The sequence below is a fragment of the Ylistrum balloti genome, unplaced genomic scaffold (assembly GCF_031769215.1).
Source record: "Ylistrum balloti isolate Yb309-2 unplaced genomic scaffold, AGI_CSIRO_Ybal_v1 Utg370170, whole genome shotgun sequence".
In the NCBI taxonomy this organism is placed as follows: Eukaryota; Metazoa; Mollusca; class Bivalvia; order Pectinida; family Pectinidae; genus Ylistrum; species Ylistrum balloti.
The window spans coordinates 334628-353589 of NW_026782161.1; the positions used below are offsets into that span (position 1 = coordinate 334628).

General features: G+C 33.5%; 1 pseudogene; it reads left to right on the forward strand.

The window, feature by feature from the left end:
- Positions 1-954: 954 nt before the first annotated feature.
- On the forward strand, positions 955-3999 carry LOC132551052 (uncharacterized; annotated as a pseudogene).
- Positions 4000-18962: the final 14963 nt, after the last annotated feature.

Genomic DNA, 18962 nt, shown 5'->3' on the forward strand with positions numbered 1-18962 from the left:
AATCGATGTCCCTACTAAAAAGAGAAATGAAAATATTTCACTTAAAAATCGAACGCCCAAGAAACAAAATTAAACAAAATATCAAAATACCCTTGTTTGGTTGTTTGATAAGATATGAGATGTAATATGTTTACGGATAAGAGATGTTGCTTTCTATATATATTTAACACATAGTGTAACGTTCCCGGCTCCTGTGGAATCTAAACGATGGCGGCCGCTAATATAACACTAACTATACCAGAAATGGTTGTGGCTATAGACTCCGGTACAACATACACTGGATACTCCTTCAGTCTCAAGAGTGAATTCTTAAAGCCTCACAATGCGAGAGATATATTTCACAACAGCTGGAATTCAAATCTAGCCTTTCCAAGAAGGCACCAACCGCTGCGTTTTTGATGAGGAGGGGAAATTTCACAGTTTCGGATATGAAGCAGAGGAAATTTACGCTGATCTGACTGAAAGGAAGTTTTACCATAACAGACACTACTAATTAAGGCTTAAACTGCAGATGTTTTACACGGAAGGACGTTGTTCTTATAGCTATATAAGGATATGGTTTGTGAATAGATTTTCTTAGGTCAAAACAATTAAAACTTTCTAGTTTATTGTGACATACCAACATCTATTCACAAACAAACGAACTAACATTTAAAAATGTTGTGTTGTTAGTTTCTATAATAGTATGATGTTTTAGCTTAAATACGGACAATACAATTGTGAAAACTTGTCATCCCGCAGTTACACGTCTCAAATCAGTATTGCGTCAAAACAAATGAAAAGTTTCGAAATCAGTTTCAGAGAATGGAGAAAGTATTACTACTGAAATTTGCACAAAAGAAAAAAAACGCCTTGTTTGATACATTATTAGTGAATAGTCTTCACGAAAAAAGTTTTTAAAACGTTTAAAATCAGAAATGCAAAGAGAACTGTTTGTCCAGCTCATATCAAAAGATGAAGGTTGATGAAAATTATGGGGAACTTTTAGGTCGTCAAAATGATCTCATCGAGAAATATTCTGTTTATTTGTGCAATATAAAGCTGGACGTGCTTGCTGCTCGTTTCGCAGGAAGACTAGATTATGCATTTAGCACAAGTATGCAATCACTTACAAAAGATGTTGTGATATTGAAATTCAATGGTCTTTTGACGTATCAAATAAGAAAAAAAATCCAATGCCGAAAGCTGCAGGAAAATATTCGGAAATTTTAGAAATGGACATAAATTCAAGTATGATGCCGGCAAAATGACACTATTGCTAGAAATAGAGTGGACATTCAGAGGACATTTCTAGATAAATAATCTTTGCAAGGTATACATATCTGAATCCTCATACCAAAATACATAATTCATGACATTCTGCAGGCAGACACCACTTTGAATTCTAGACCCAAACTTTAGCAAAAGGACACAGACGCGTGCAAATTGTGTTGAAATATTTGATTTAGAAAATGAAACATTGGTTGAACAAAGTTTTGCTGAACAAATATTTTACATCACTGTACATGGAAATATGTTGTCGCAATATGAAAAAAGGATGCATGTACAAGGATTTTCAGAAAATTGAAAGGGAAACATGAAGATGTGTGGAAGAAGGAAAACCACTTTGTTCCGACAGGTTTAACATAGATTACGCTCCAATAATTCCCTTCTGTGTAGTCCTATTTACTGATCGATTTAAAGGACATTACGATAGTTACAGTTTTTATTTACAAATTGTAAAAAGAAAAGAAAAAAACAATCAAACAGATTATTGACATAATTTTACAAACCATCGAAAGATAAAAGTAAGGTTGGAACCATCCGAAATGGATGATATCTTTTCTTGTACACGACTATCAAATCAGCAAAGGTCGAGTCGGAAATTAGTTCACAGGATTTATTCAGTATCTTCCAAATCTATCTATTTATTATTTTTTTATCTAAACATATAAATTTATATAATTGTTATTTAACGGACGTTAGTCTGTTATTACGACCGCTCAGCCGTCGAATGCAAGCAACAGAAAATGTTATATGACACAACACATATACGTAGGCAGGTAAGTAGATCTATTTAGCTAAATATCATCTGCTACTTAACCTAGAATCTTTTCTCCTATTTTAATATTTGTCTTCCTAATCGGCTGCTCAATCTCTGTTTTCGTTGTATAATGATTCGTTAGTATTTATCCTTTCTATATTTAGAATCTCACTCGGGATTTGGAGATAAAGGACTAAATGGGTTGACCTTGCAGTGCTCTTACTCTACGAAAACATACGTTACCTGAAGCAAGCGGCACTTAAGGAGATAAAAGACAAAACCCCGATATAAGAGGATGATATTTAATGGGCGATAACAGTTACTGTCATCTGGAATGAATCCACGAAACAGTTCATGAGAAATGCAGCATCAGAGGTATGGTTTTTAAAACATGCTTCAGAATTACAACCCATTTGTTGTGCAAATAAAATATTCAATTACATTGCTTTAAACTTAAATTCTAAGTCGGGCCAATGCAGATGATGATCCCCAGGGGAATAAGCCTGCAGAAATTGTTCCATTAAGACTTAAACAATGACAGCAAAGTTACAATAAGAGTATTTATCACCTAGATATTAACAATGACTTATTTATTGATGGAGGCTCCCGCACATCTCGGTGTAAACTCCAGTAATGCCAGATGAGTATGGCATATGGACAATGACGTGGAGAAAGCATCAATTAAGCTAAATTTCCCTCGAATAAAGAAAATGATGTTTGTAAGGCTGATGTTAAAAGTGGGGGATGGAGGGGAGGATGGGGGTACAGTTTGCGACAATCCAAGTGTTCAGCAGACACAGCTGATAGAAAATGTATAAACGTAGATCTCATCATATCAGAAGGCAGTGAACTCGATAGTCACAAGGCACCAGACAGACATAAACAACAAACATTAATGCTACTTCTTATCTTTTTAATGTAATTGGGTGTAGTGTAAATAGAAACGAATGAAATTTTTATTCAAAAGTGGTGAGTTATCATCTTAAACCTAATACGCCATTTAAAGTTAAAAAGTAACCTGCCTCTATCATGAACCGCCTACTAAGCATTGCTTTGCACATTGAAAGGTAACGTTTGCCAATTTAATGCAAATTCCATTCATCAACACCATTCAATTCCGGCCAGGGGATATTTTTTCGTCTTGTATTACGAATGAATGAAAATAATTTTCAATCGAGGCAAGTAGACTAACTAAAACTTTTACAGCTCAGTTAGCTTCTTTGTGTTTATCCTTCAATATTTCAGTTTATATCATTGTCTTCACCAGGTGGCACAGTGAATATTGAAGTTCATGAAGTATCGGATACACCAGCTCCTGGAGGGGACTGGGGATGTACAAAAGTGGACACATCCTTTCACCACTTCATCGACGACAAAACTGGAAAGAAAAATACCGACCGATTGAAACAGACAAAACCATTTCTTTGGATGAAGCTGCAAAACAATGTTGAGGTTAAGAAGAGGAACTCCGTCCTGATTACTGAACGGAAACAACACTAGACCATGTAAAATACATCTTATGTGAGGTGGAGGGTGTTAAGTTAGTACTGATGGTGGGAGTCTATTCTCTGTCAGGCAATGTGTCCAGTCAAATGTAAGAGGCGTTCCCTGGCCATATTGTCCTCATTCCACTCCAAATGGAGTTGGCTGTGGTTGACGGTGCAGTAATGGTCGGGTTCGAACCATGGACCGTGTCAGCGAGAATGTGCAGGCACATATGCGGAATCCGAGTATTAAGACCCGTTGTCAAGATGTTACTCTTCAGGATGTACACGTCTATGTCTTTTATAGCATAGTATCCAAGGGTGAAATCCTGAGGATCAGTGACAAACGAGTAGAAAACAATCTCCTATCGTAACATTAAGGAAAGCAGTCTGATTACGATAAAGCCGACCACAGGAGGATGGCCGACAGCAGTCAAATACTGCATTGAAATTTACTTAGACCGAATGCAACGAGTACTAGTGCAAATCTGATTCACTAGAAGAGAAAGAGATTTCATAAGTTATTTAACCTTCAACCAGGGTAGAAGTAAAAACACCTCTCGGTGTGTCATTTTTATAAAACGGTGACATGAATTCATAGGCTGACATCAAAGAAAAATCACTTTGGAAATTGATATATCAGCCATCACGTACATAATTTGTAATTACTATTATCTATTTTTTGTTTTAATTCTGCGTCGTCGCAACCTAGATAAAGTGGTCACCAGCTGTCAAAGTTAACATCATCAAATAACAGAGTTATCTGATGGTATTCAATTAAATTACCCTCAAGCAAATGAAGGAAACGGGGTTTCTCCTTTTTTAATGTTAAATGGATCAACAATGGAAAAAACCGATAAATTGGTGCTTTCCTTCAAATTTGCAGTCGATCAAAGATAAATATTGAAAAAAAATGAAAATCTCTTAGGTTTTATGAACGTTGTACAAGCAAATGTGATTATCTGCAGTGAACGAGATCAAAAGAACGATAAGGGTGATAGCATACAAAAATCTTGTGGGATGAAGATTTGTTAATAAGAAATAATATGTTTTTTAAAAGAGTTTCCTACAAGGCATTCAATTATTTTTATGGAAATTTTTTGGGTATCGATATTGATATTAAGGGTACTAGAATAACTTTAATTACTATTTATGGACCAAATCACGATAATTCTGATTTTTATAATCAAGTCTCAGATGCCATAGACAGTTTCGGAAATGAAAAAGTAATAGTTTGTGGTGATTTCAATTTGGTATTGAGTCCAGATTTAGACTACGATAATACATATAGAAATATAAACAATGCAGCTGCTAGGGATAGGGTTTTAGAAATTAAAGATACATATAATCTTATTGATATTTATAGAGAACTACACCCAGATACCAAAAGATATACTTGGAGAAGAAATAATCCTGTAAAACAGGCCAGACAGGACTTTTTCCTTGTTTCAGACTGTCTGTTATCTAGTGTTAACAAATCAATTATTGAATCTAGTTATAGATCTGACCATTCAGCTACAGTTACAGCTTTAACGTTAAATGAATTTAAAAGAGGGAGGGGTCTATGGAAACTTAATCATTCTTTTGTTGTGTGATCCTGAATATTTAGATGTGGTTAAAAATGTATAGAGAATGTTAAGTCACAATATTGTTTGCCTGCCTATAATATTAGTGCTATTAAAGATATTCCTGATAGTGAGATTCAGTTTCTGATTAATGATCAATTGTTTTTAGAAACTTTATTAATGGAAATTAGGGGCAAATCAATATCTTATGCTTCATATAGAAACAGACAACAGAACAGCCAAGAGGAATACTTAAAGAAGTTGATAGAAAGTTTAGAAACTAGCTTAAACCCAGACCAGGAAGAATTAGATAATAGAAAACAAGAATTAGAATCTTCACGATTGAGAAGGATAAAGGAAAGTTTTATCAGATCAAGAGCAAAATGGATCGAAGAAGGGGAAAAGCCTACTTCCTATTTCTTGAATTTGGAAAATCGAAATTTTACTTCTAAAATAATTCCAAAATTACAAAAAGGTAATGGTGATGTGATTACAAACCAGGGGGATATTTTAAATGAAGTTAGATTATTCTATGAAAATTTATACAGATTTAGAGAAGTTGATGCTGTCGATTTAAATTAACATCTTCAGGGTTGTGGAGTACCAAAATCAAGTAACACAGAGTCAAGAATCTGGAAGGTTTGATCACTATAGAAGAGGCAGGTAAAGTTTTGAAAGATATGAACAATAATAAGAGTCCTGGATCAGATGGTTTCACCCCTAAATTTTTAAAGACCTTTTGGAAATTTATAGGAGTATTTGTTGTCCGTTCAATAAATTAAAGTTTTTCTGTTGGTCAGCTTTCTATCACTCAGAGACATGGCATAATAACCTGTATTCCAAAGGGAGATAAACCACGTCATTTCTTAAAAAAGCTGGAGACCTGTCTCTTTGTTAAACATTTCCTACAAAATAGCTGCTGGAATAATATTTCATAGGATAAAATCAGTTCTAGGAAAGCTTATAAATGAAGATCAGACAGGTTTCTTATCTGAGCGCTATATTGGTGAATACATTCGTATTCTTTATGACGTAATGGCGTATGCTGAAGATTTAGATATTCCAGGAATGCTCCTTATGGTCGATTTCGAGAAAGCTTTTGATTCTGTTTCATGGGATTTTATTGATAAAGTTCTTGATTATTTCAATTTTGGGCGGGGTATTAGGAAATGGATTAAAATTTTTCATACTAATATTTACTCCTCAATTAATCAGGGAGGTAATATTTCTGCCTCTGTTGACATCCATCGCGGTTGTCGTCAAGGCGACCCTATCTCCCCGTACATTTTTATTTTGTGCGCTGAAATTTTAGCAGCAAAAATCAGGACAAATAACAATATACATGGTATACAAATTGATTATGTATCTATTCTTAATATACAGTATGCAGATGACACTGGTCTTATACTTGATGGCTCAGAGAACTCGCTCAAGGAATCAATTATTGAACTAACTTTTTTTGCTAGAATGTCAGGTTTACATATTAACACAAATAAAACACAGGTAATTTGGATAGGAAGCAAAAAATATAGTGATGACTCTTTCCTTCCAGAATTGAACCTTCTCTGGGGCAATAATAAGTTTACTTTTTAGGGTATTGAATTTTCGGTCAACTTTAGTGAGATTCCTAGAATGAATTTTGACAAAAAAAAATAGTTAAACTAAAAGCAATTATTAACATGTGGCAAAGACGGAATCTTAGTCCTATTGGTAGAATTAACATAATCAAGTCACTTCTAATTTCCCAGTCCAATTATTTATTTATAACTCTTCCAAATCCTCCCGACAAAGTTCTTGCCAAATTAAATTCATTACTGTTCGAATTCCTCTGGAATAGTAAATGTCATAGAATTAAAATGGATGTGGTAATTCAACGCCATATAGATTAGGATGGATAAGAAGAATCACTCAGTCATCAGGAAAATGGAAAGTTCTATTGAATTCTATTGTAGAGGTAAAAAAATTGTTTCATTGCGGAAAGGAGTATGTTAAGTCATGTAGTAACAATTGTAGCAATATATTCTGAAAACATGTTTTTAAAAGTTGGGTTAGATTGAATAATTCCTTTCCTATGAGGCAAAGTAAGCCGGAGTCAATTTTAAAAACCCCTTTATGGTACAATAATGACATTCAAGTGGGCAATAGATATGTCTTCTATCCAGTATGGTTTAATGCTGGTATATATACCATTAATGTCCTAATTAAAAATTTTGATCATTTAACATTTTTCTCCTTTGATGAGTTTCGTCATCAATTTTTAATCAATACCAACTATTTACAGTATTATGGCTTGATTACAGCCGTCAAGTGTTTCTTGAGAAAACATGACTTCCATCCATTAGGACTATTTCAGCCTTTTATACCACTTCTATGGGAATTTTTTTATAAAAGTAAAAAAGGTGCCAAAGACTTCTACAATGCTATTATTAAACCAGCTCCAACCCCTACTGGTATTCGAAAATGGAGTGATGAGTTTGACCTCGATGATCAGAACTGGAAAAATATGTTAATAATTCCGTTTACTATTACAAAAAGTTCTAAGCTACCGTGGTTTCAAGTAAGGATTATACATCACATTCTGGTTACGAACTCCTTTCTTTTCAATATTAATATAATACCTAGCCCTTTATGTACACTATGTAATATGGAAAGAGAAACTATCGTTCACTGTCTATGGGAGTGTATAGAGGTACAGACTCTATTGGAGAGATTTGAATCTCTTCTTGATATTTTTCTTATTCCTTTTTGGATAAACAAAGAAACATATTTATTTGGAATTATCCATCCTAATGCTAACACTGTAGATAATGAAATTTTAATTCTCATTAAACATTATGTTTATATGTCAAGATGTCTGCAAAAATCTCTTAATTTAAATGCTCTTATAAATAAGATTAAGGATCATTTCCATGTTCAAAAGTACAACACTTCCAGCAAAAACACTATTATGAAAACAAATTTTGAGAATTATTGGAAAAAATGAATGCCCATTTTGGAACTATAGTATGTATGCTAACAAGTCTGTTCCCAATGGCCATGGCCTTGACTTTACCAAACTGACTTTAAATTTCTTGAATTTCCACAAAATTAATGCTATTTTTATTTAATAATGATTATAACCCTCCCAATTCTCTCTCTCTCTCTCTCTCTCTCTCTCCCCCCCCTCTCTCTCTTACTTCTCTCTTTTTTTGTTTAGGATGTATAATATTTTTTTATATGTATATTAATGTATTCATGAGTATGTGTGTGTGAGAAAATATTTTTGATAAGTGTAAGTGATATGATATTGTATTTGTGTGTATGTGTGAATATTTTGTTAAGTACATGTAAGTTTGCTATGTGAGTGTTAGTGGGTGTGAATGTTGATGAGTGGTAGATACATGCGCATGATGATGATGATGATGATGATGATGATGATGATGATTATGCATGTATATGTGTAAGACATATTCAAGTAAGAGCACACAAGTGTGAGAGTGTGGGTGTATGTTTTTGTGTGGTTTCTCTTGTATATTGTGTATTATGTAAAAACTTGTCAAAAAATAAAAGAATTACAAAAAAGAAAAAATAAATAAATAAAAAAATAAAAAGAGGGTGATTTATAAAAAAGAAAAAAAAAGATTTTTTCATTGAATTCTCTACTAACTTAAGCGGAACGCCGCGACCACAGTTGCCTCCTTTTATGATTGATTGTTTCAACCCGTTAGCATAGAAATCATGTCCCTGCTTTCGAATTCTTCATGCCTGGTTGTGCATTTAGTTAATTTCCTAGCAATTTTGTTTCAATCTTTGAGGTTGATGATAAGCTAAGTGCTGCCATGGAGTGCTGGGACCACGAATTAGGGTTCTACATGTATATAAAAAACCCAGTTACACTAGATACGCCAAAAGATCTCGACGAGAACTAGCTTGAAATAATGAAATGATGAAATTTTTAAAAAATATTTTTATGTCACTGTAAACATGTTCAATATACATGATTTCGTCAGAACCGCATTAATATCATTATAACCGCAACATTAGCTGTGTTTACATTGATCTGATGTATAAAATCATATGACGTTTGATCGCTGTGAATTGATACGGATTGTCTAATCGACACTACATCTCAATGCCAGGTAACATATTTTACTTCATTTTAAATGAGAACGTCTAGTTGATACTGAGGAGACACATTTTCTTCTTCAATTAATATACTACGCTGTTTGTTAACTACCTATGTGGCTACAAGATATATTAACATATTCTTAACAAAAGCTTTCTGGCCTCCTTGATATCTGGCATTTATTTTACAGGATTTTATTTTGGTGAATGATCAAGACTTCATACAACGAAAGTATTGCAGTAGGCATTGTCATCTCTCTTCAATATACTTCATTATATATGTAAGGGAATGGTAATTCGTGAATGGTGTCCCTTTATGCGAATAAATCCTTTCTGTATTTGTATACCTATTGTCAAATTGTAAGTACACTGTTTGTATAAATTTATATTACATGTATCATTAAAGTAAGGCATATGAAGTTTGAGAGTATTTGTATACTTTAGAAGTGTTGTAAGTGATAATATTTGTGTACTGTAGAAGTGTTGTATGTGATAATATTTGTGTACTTTATAAATGTTGTAAGTGATAATATTTGTGTACTGTAGAAATGTTGTGAGTGATAATATTTGTGTACTTTAGAAATGTTGTAAGTGATAATATTTGTGTACTTTATAAATGTTGTAAGTGATAATATTTGTGTACTGTAGAAGTGTTGCAAGTGATAATATTTGTGTACTTTATAAATGTTGTATGTGATAATATTTGTGTACTTTATAAATGTTGTAAGTGATAATATTTGTGTACTGTAGAAATGTTGTGAGTGATAATATTTGTGTACTTTAGAAATGTTGTAAGTGATAATATTTGTGTACTTTATAAATGTTGTAAGTGATAATATTTGTGTACTGTAGAAGTGTTGCAAGTGATAATATTTGTGTACTTTATAAATGTTGTGAGTGTTAATATTTGTATACTCTAGAAGTGTTGTAAGTGATAATATTTGTGTACTTTATAAATGTTGTGAGTGTTAATATTTGTGTACTTTAGAAATGTTGTGAGTGATAATATTTGTGTACTCTATAAATGTTGTGAGTGATAATATTTGTGTACTTTATAAATGTTGTGAGTGATAATATTTGTGTACTTTAGAAATGTTGTGAGTGATAATATTTGTGTACTTTATAAATGTTGTGAGTGTTAATATTTGTGTACTTTAGAAATGTTGTGAGTGATAATATTTGTGTACTCTATAAATGTTGTGAGTGATAATATTTGTGTACTTTATAAATGTTGTGAGTGATAATATTTGTGTACTTTAGAAATGTTGTGAGTGATAATATTTGTGTACTTTAGAAGTGTTGTAAGTGATAATATTTATGTACTTTAGAAATGTTGTAAGTGATATTTGTGTACTTTAGAAATGTTGCAAGTGATAATATTTGTGTACTTTATAAATGTTGTAAGTGATAATATTTGTGTACTTTATAAATGTTGTGAGTGATAATATTTGTGTACTTTAGAAGTGTTGTGAGTGATAATATTTGTGTACTTTATAAATGTTGTGAGTGATAATATTTGTGTACTTTATAAATGTTGTAAGTGATAATATTTGTGTACTTTATAAATGTTGTAAGTGATAATATTTGTGTACTTTAGAAATATTGTAAGTGATATTTGTGTACTTTATAAATGTTGTAAGTGATAATATTTGTGTACTTTATAAATGTTGTGAGTGATAATATTTGTGTACTTTATAAATGTTGTAAGTGATAATATTTGTGTACTTTATAAATGTTGTGAGTGATAATATTTGTGTACTTTAGAAATGTTGTAAGTGATATTTGTGTACTGTAGAAGTGTTGCAAGTGATAATATTTGTGTACTTTATAAATGTTGTGAGTGTTAATATTTGTATACTCTAGAAGTGTTGTAAGTGATAATATTTGTGTACTTTATAAATGTTGTGAGTGTTAATATTTGTGTACTTTAGAAATGTTGTGAGTGATAATATTTGTGTACTTTATAAATGTTGTGAGTGTTAATATTTGTGTACTTTAGAAATGTTGTAAGTGATAATATTTGTGTACTTTAGAAGTATTGTGAGTGATAATATTTGTGTACTTTAGAAATGTTGTTAGTGATAATATTTGTGTACTTTAGAAATGTTGTAAGTGATAATATTTGTGTACTTTAGAAATGTTGTAAGTGATAATATTTGTGTACTTTAGAAATGTTGTAAGTGATAATATTTGTGTACTTTAGAAATGTTGTGAGTGATAATATTTGTGTACTTTAGAAATGTTGTAAGTGATAATATTTGTGTATTTTATAAATGTTGTAAGTGATAATAATTGTGTACTTTAGAAATGTTGTGAGTGATAATATTTGTGTACTTTAGAAATGTTGTAAGTGATAATATTTGTGTACTTTAGAAATGTTGTGAGTGATAATATTTGTGTACTTTATAAATGTTGTGAGTGATAATATTTATGTACTTTAGAAATGTTGTAAGTGATAATATTTGTGTATTTTATAAATGTTGTAAGTGATAATAATTGTGTACTTTAGAAATGTTGTAAGTGATAATATTTGCGTTGTAAGTGTAGTGAGTGATAATATTTGCGTTGTAAGTGATAATATTTGCGTTGTAAGTGATAATATTTGCGTTGTAAGTGTAGTGAGTGATAGTATTTGCGTTGTAAGTGATAATATTTGCGTTGTAAGTGTAGTGAGTGATAATATTTGCGTTGTAAGTGTAGTGAGTGATATTTGCGTTGTAAGTGTAGTGAGTGATAATATTTGCGTTGTAAGTGTAGTGAGTGATAATATTTGCGTTGTAAGTGATAATATTTGCATTGTAAGTGATAATATTTGCGTTGTAAGTGATAATATTTGCGTTGTAAGTGTAGTGAGTGATAATATTTGCGTTGTAAGTGTAGTGAGTGATAATATTTGCGTTGTAAGTGATAATATTTGCGTTGTAAGTGTAGTGAGTGATAATATTTGCGTTGTAAGTGTAGTGAGTGATAATATTTGCGTTGTAAGTGTAGTGAGTGATAATATTTGCGTTGTAAGTGATAATATTTGCGTTGTAAGTGATAATATTTGCGTTGTAAGTGTAGTGAGTGATAATATTTGCGTTGTAAGTTAATATTTGCGTTGTAAGTGATAATATTTGCGTTGTAAGTGATAATATTTGCGTTGTAAGTGTAGTGAGTGATAATATTTGCGTTGTAAGTGTAGTGAGTGATAATATTTGCGTTGTAAGTGTAGTGAGTGATAATATTTGCGTTGTATGTGATAATATTTGCGTTGTAAGTAATAATATTTGCGTTGTAAGTGATAATATTTGCGTTGTAAGTGTAGTGAGTGATAATATTTGCGTTGTAAGTGTAGTGAGTGATAATATTTGCGTTGTAAGTGTAGTGAGTGATAATATTTGCGTTGTAAGTGATAATATTTGCGTTGTAAGTGTAGTGAGTGATAATATTTGCGTTGTAAGTGATAATATTTGCGTTGTAAGTGATAATATTTGCGTTGTAAGTGATAATATTTGCGTTGTAAGTGTAGTGAGTGATAATATTTGCGTTGTAAGTGATAATATTTGCGTTGTAAGTGATAATATTTGCGTTGTAAGTGATAATATTTGCGTTGTAAGTGTAGTGAGTGATAATATTTGCGTTGTAAGTGATAATATTTGCGTTGTAAGTGATAATATTTGCGTTGTAAGTGTAGTGATATGATTCTATACATCTTTAACGTTGTTTTCGTGTGTTATTGTTTATGTTCGTTGATATCTGAAGAGATTATGGAGACAGCCTGTTAAGTTGTTTATTCTTTATTGGCTTCACAGCTTCAAGGGACCAGTGTGACCAAACTAAATTTGATTGGTCAGATCTTGGGACCTTTCATGTTGATTGGTCCAAACATAGCTTGGGTTCGGACAATGAAAAAAGTGAAAAACATCTTTCTAGTAGGTTTGTTAGACAAGCCTACCTGAGCCCTTATTGACTGTGACACGGCCGATATTTTTTTAACAAAGGACAGACCGTAGAGTAAAGACTACACCTGTTTTCTTAATTGACATGACAAATGTGATTAACAAGATCACACAGACTGCAATCAAATGACCGGAATGTTAAGAAAGTAAATCGTGTTTGCGAGACCTTTTCAGCCTTTAATTAATGTAGATAGGTATAGGTGATACTTAATTTGGGCATTAACATAATTTGGACTCTTACGTAAATATATTAGCCAAGTGATAAATGTCAGGAACTCTTTACATTAATAGAGTTTATTATTTCATAAGAGAAATGAAAACTTACAAAATACATGTACTTATAGAGAAATATTGAAATTGAATTGAAATAAAACAGTTTTATTTGCTTTTTAGGCGAGATAGAAAAATGTACAAAATATCAGTATGATACATATCTATATGTACTATCATTGTCGTGAACGTGTGATTGTCTATATGTAAAAATGTACTGACTGCTGTGGAGGAGCTAAGGGAGTTGGGAACCTATACAAATGGCTGGTATTTCACCATGTTGTATAAACATAATGTTACTCCCTAGCTATTTAGTTGTGTGTTTTTTATCTGTCTTGGTGGATTTACTTTGTACTGCTATAAGTTATATATGTTGTTGTATTAAGTAAATAAAGAGTAGGAGCAGTGTGTGTTTCGTGGTATGTACAGACACGAAAAAACGTGACAAACACAAGCAGCATACACGATAGCGGTAGAACGACCCATCCTGTCTTTATGACAATGCATTTGGCTATATTAGATCGATAAGAGTAATTTCCCTTTGACTGTTAGTCAGGCTGTCCCCCGCACCCTTTCTCTGTATTCTCTGATTTAATATCCACACGGGGTTTCTTATTAACGTTTAAATCACTACATTGGGTCTATCACCCAAGAGGCTTGCACGCATCCTTCCCAAATCACACACAGTCAACACATGCACTCGCATCGCACTCACCGGAACCGTACTTGAATGACCCTTGCAATTAATGAGACGTTAATCAATCTTAATGAAATGATTTAAAGGAGAATTAGGATTTACATAACTCCTTATCAATGTTATCAATAGTTACGGTTATTTAAGGACAGCCATTTTTTAAGTCTAAGTTTAAATCTGATCATGTTATCGTATATTGTGTTAATTTATCGACACGCCCTTGTTGTTTTTCATGAACATAAGGCGTTGTGGTATGTCTAGTGTTAACAAGCCACTGCTTAACCTTGGTTCCTTTCATACAGATATTCGGAAGTATTTCGTTTAAGATGTACGCTGATGTGCCGTTAATATCTGTACAAAATACTTAGCTTATTGGTCTAATAATTTAATTTGTATATATATAGTACATATGCTTAGGATGCTAACATATAAACTTGACGGATATTAGCCTCGAAAAAATTCACTTGGAAACAAATATATAACATTGAAGACTGTAGATAAATATGAAGTGGGGGTAAATTTGTTGTACAAAGAGAGAGAGAGAGAGTAAAATCCTGGCCACCTGATCGATTTCAAATCTGTTTGGGATATTGGATGAAATAGTTATATCAACATTGTGAGGATGAAATATTGATAAAATAATACAGATGCAATACATTCAGTCATCCGAGAAAGTATCTACCGAAAATTAGTCCAAAAAACATTAGGACACTATAGGTGTAGGTGTGATTTTAAAGTCGTATCGGGTATACAGAAGTGACTGACCTTGCGAATAGGTCCGTTGGGGACCAATGTCAAGTAATATACACCACCTCCGTCATCACTAGTTAATGATGGTCAGTCTGTCATTCGAATGTGTTTGCCTGGCTGGGATGTGCATAGTTCGGTAGTCCCTTGGGACATATGCCTATCTGATACGCGGAAAAAAAACAATGGCGCCATTATGTAAATGATTGAAACGAATGATTCAGAGTGAGTGTACCACTGGGATTTCTGTCTTTCCTTCACTCTTTCCATACGATAAATATCTACAATGGTAATACTAATCGTCATTCATTGTTCAATAAATGACACATCAATGTTTCTGAAAATGTATTAAAATATATGGCAATGTGATTTATAGGACAGTTTTTAATGTGGTTTTTAATGTTTTGGTAAAGCAAGAGTTGTATGACGACAGGTGTAAAAAGAGACAAAACAGAAATAAAGCAAAGAGAGAAAGACCAACATAGGAAAGATAGATGAATCTCAAGACCCCAAGAGTTGGGAGAAGTAGATTTATTTGGTCTCTTCAATATCTTCAGGAAAGAAGAAAAACCACGATTCTACAGGGCCCCCACTTCTATTTGTCTCCAACAAACACATGCAGAGGAATGCAGCTCACCCTAGTCTTGTACCCTTCTTACAAATGACTTGAGACAAACCATCCCTGGTTTGAAAGGACGTCTCATAAGTCACCACCTTATTACAAAAGGCATGAGAGAAACCATCCCTGATTTGGAAGGCACACCTCATCAATTTTCACCACCTTATCACAAATGGCATGAGAGAAACCATCCCTGATTTGGAAGACACATCTCATAATAAGGCGCCTCCTTATTACAGAAGACATATAAGAAATCATCCCCGGTTTGAAAGGGACGTCCCACAATGAGTCGCCTTCTTATTACAAAAGGCATGGCAGCAACTGTCCCTGATTTGGAAGGGACGTCCCACATTGAGTCGCCTCCTTATTACAAAAGGCATGGCAGCAACTGTCCCTGATTTGGAAGGGACGTCCCACATTGAGTCGCCTCCTTATTACAAAAGGCATGACAGAAACTGTCCCTGATTTGGAAGGGACGTCCCACAGTGAGTCGCCTCCTTATTACAAAAGGCATGACAGAAACTGTCCCTGATTTGGAAGGGACGTCCCACAATCAGTCACAACCAATGAAATAAAGTGAAATACAGCAAGCAAGAAGTACAGGTCGTATATATAAAAAAGTGAAAACCCAACAATTTGAGGATTCGTATAAAACCATATAGACAATACCGACATATCAACATAAGATAAAGACGTGGAGACTCCCGGAAATGTAAAAGAGGAATAAGACCAGGAATTCCAGAAGAGTGCAATGTAATCGTCTTATACTTCATCGACGACACTCGCCATGTAAATCCGGGTAAATCCAAGTAAGTAATGTCACGTTCTGAATAAAGAACAAGATCTACAACAACGGGACCAACCTGCAAACTAGCGACGTTACACACGTGCAGCTTCATATTGTACAAATGTTTATTAATGAGATCACTATGACGAGCGTAAAATTCTCTAATAACATCCATCAAATTGCATCTTTTAACCCCTCAAACAGGTGCCAAAATCATTATTCTGAAGCACATTACACTGGTTAAGGTATGGCATGGTAAGCCATAACGGATTTATCGCTGATTGTCGAATTGAAACGTCTCGGGAATCAACTCTGAGTAACCCCAACGAGGCGTTCGATTTCTTTATAATAATTAACATTACAGTATCCCTGGTACCATCCTATTTAGGAGTGTTTACACACACCAGCTGATCTGACCTTTCTATCCCCAGGCCACATATTTCTTCTACAATGTACGACTGCTTCACGTGTTGCGCAATACCTTTAGCGAATTTGGAAGGAGTGCGTTACTCTTCAAGCGACAGCGCAAATATTAAAACAATGGTCTAGAATACACCGGATGTAGATATGACAGCTTGATGTAGAATTTAACACGATATCCTCTAAACTTTGATTTGTGTTTTGTCAACATCATTTTCCAATTACCAGGAGGTGTTCATTACACGTTAATTAGATAAAAAGCAAAACGATATTGGATTTATTCGGTAAACACCTTTCTTGACACAAAGTTAACATAATGACATGCGAAGGTTATTGTAATAGCAATGTTACTTTGTGGAGAGAAACATGGCAGATGGAAAATCTCCTAATAACCAGAGGTAATCTTAATCAATGTTGTGTATTGTGTAACCTTTCTGGTTTGACCATTCTAGTCATTGAATCAAACAGACATAATATTGGAATGTGACTTTGTATATTTCCTGTATATACTCGTAAGTCATGTTTATGTTCTAGTCATATCAAGAATGACCGGCCAAAACTATACCAGAACATAGTTTCTCGAGTAAACTATGTTGCCCGCGAAAGGAATAGATATCGAGTTGTGAAAGGAATAGATATCGAGTTATGAAAGGATAGGATATCGAGTTGTGAAAGGATTAGATATCGAGTTATGAAAGGAATAGATATCGAGTTGTGAAAGGAATAGATCTCGAGTTATGAAAGGAATATATATCGAGTTGTGAAAGGAATATATATCGAGTTGTGAAAGGAATAGATATCGAGTTGTGAAAGGAATATATATCGAGTTGTGAAAGGAATAGATCTCGAGTTATGAAAGGAATATATATCGAGTTGTGAAAGGAATATATATCGAGTTGTGAAAGGAATAGATATCGAGTTGTGAAAGGAATATATATCGAGTTGTTAAAGGAATATATATCGAGTTGTTAAAGGAATATATATCGAGTTGTTAAAGGAATAGGTCTGGAGTTGTGAAAGGAATAGATATCGAGTTGTGAAAGGAATATATATCGAGTTGTTAAAGGAATAGATCTGGAGTTGTGAAAGGAATAGATATCGAGTTGTGAAAGAAATAGATATCGAGTTTTGAAAGGAATATATATCGAGTTGTGAAAGGAATATATATCGAGTTGTGAAAGGAATAGATATCGAGTTGTGAAAGGAATATATATCGAGTTGTGAAAGGAGATTCGAGTTATGAAAGGAATATATAATATATATCTGGAGTTATGAAAGGAATAGATATCGAGTTGTGAAAGGAATATATATCGAGTTGTGAAAGGAATAGATATCGAGTTGTGAAAGGAATATATATCGAGTTGTTAAAGGAATATATATCGAGTTGTTAAAGGAATATATATCGAGTTGTTAAAGGAATAGGTCTGGTGTTGTGAAAGGAATAGATATCGAGTTGTGAAAGGAATATATATCGAGTTGTTAAAGGAATAGATCTGGAGTTGTGAAAGGAATAGATATCGAGTTGTGAAAGAAATAGATATCGAGTTTTGAAAGGAATAGATATCGAATTGTTAAAGGAATAGGTCTGGAGTTGTGAAAGGAATAGGTTTCGAGTTAGGTTCTTCCGGTTTGATATTTCAAAAGCACAACTCAACATAAGTTTAACATTCAAACACTATACACGCACACCCTCAAATACATACTTAACAAACATATCCTCACATACATACCCTTACATATATACCTCACATACATACCCTCACATATATACCTCACATACTCACCTCACATACATACCCTCACATACATACCCTCACATACTCACCTCACATACATACCTCACATACACACCCTCACATACATACCCTCACATACTCACCTCACATACATACCTCACATACACACCCTCACATACATACCTCTCATACATACCCTCACATACATACCCTCACATGCATACCTCTCATACATACCTCACATACATACCCTCACATATATACCTCACATACACACGTCACATACATACCCTCACATGCATACCTCTCACACATACCCTCACATACATACCTCACATACACACGTCACATACATACCCTCACATACATACCTTACATACATACCTTACATACATACCTCACATACATACCTCACATACACACGTAAAATACATACCCTCACATACATACCCTCACATACTCACCTCACATACATACCTCACATACACACCCTCACATACATACCCTTACATATATACTTCACATACATACCTCTCATACACACCCTCACATACATACCCTCACATACACAC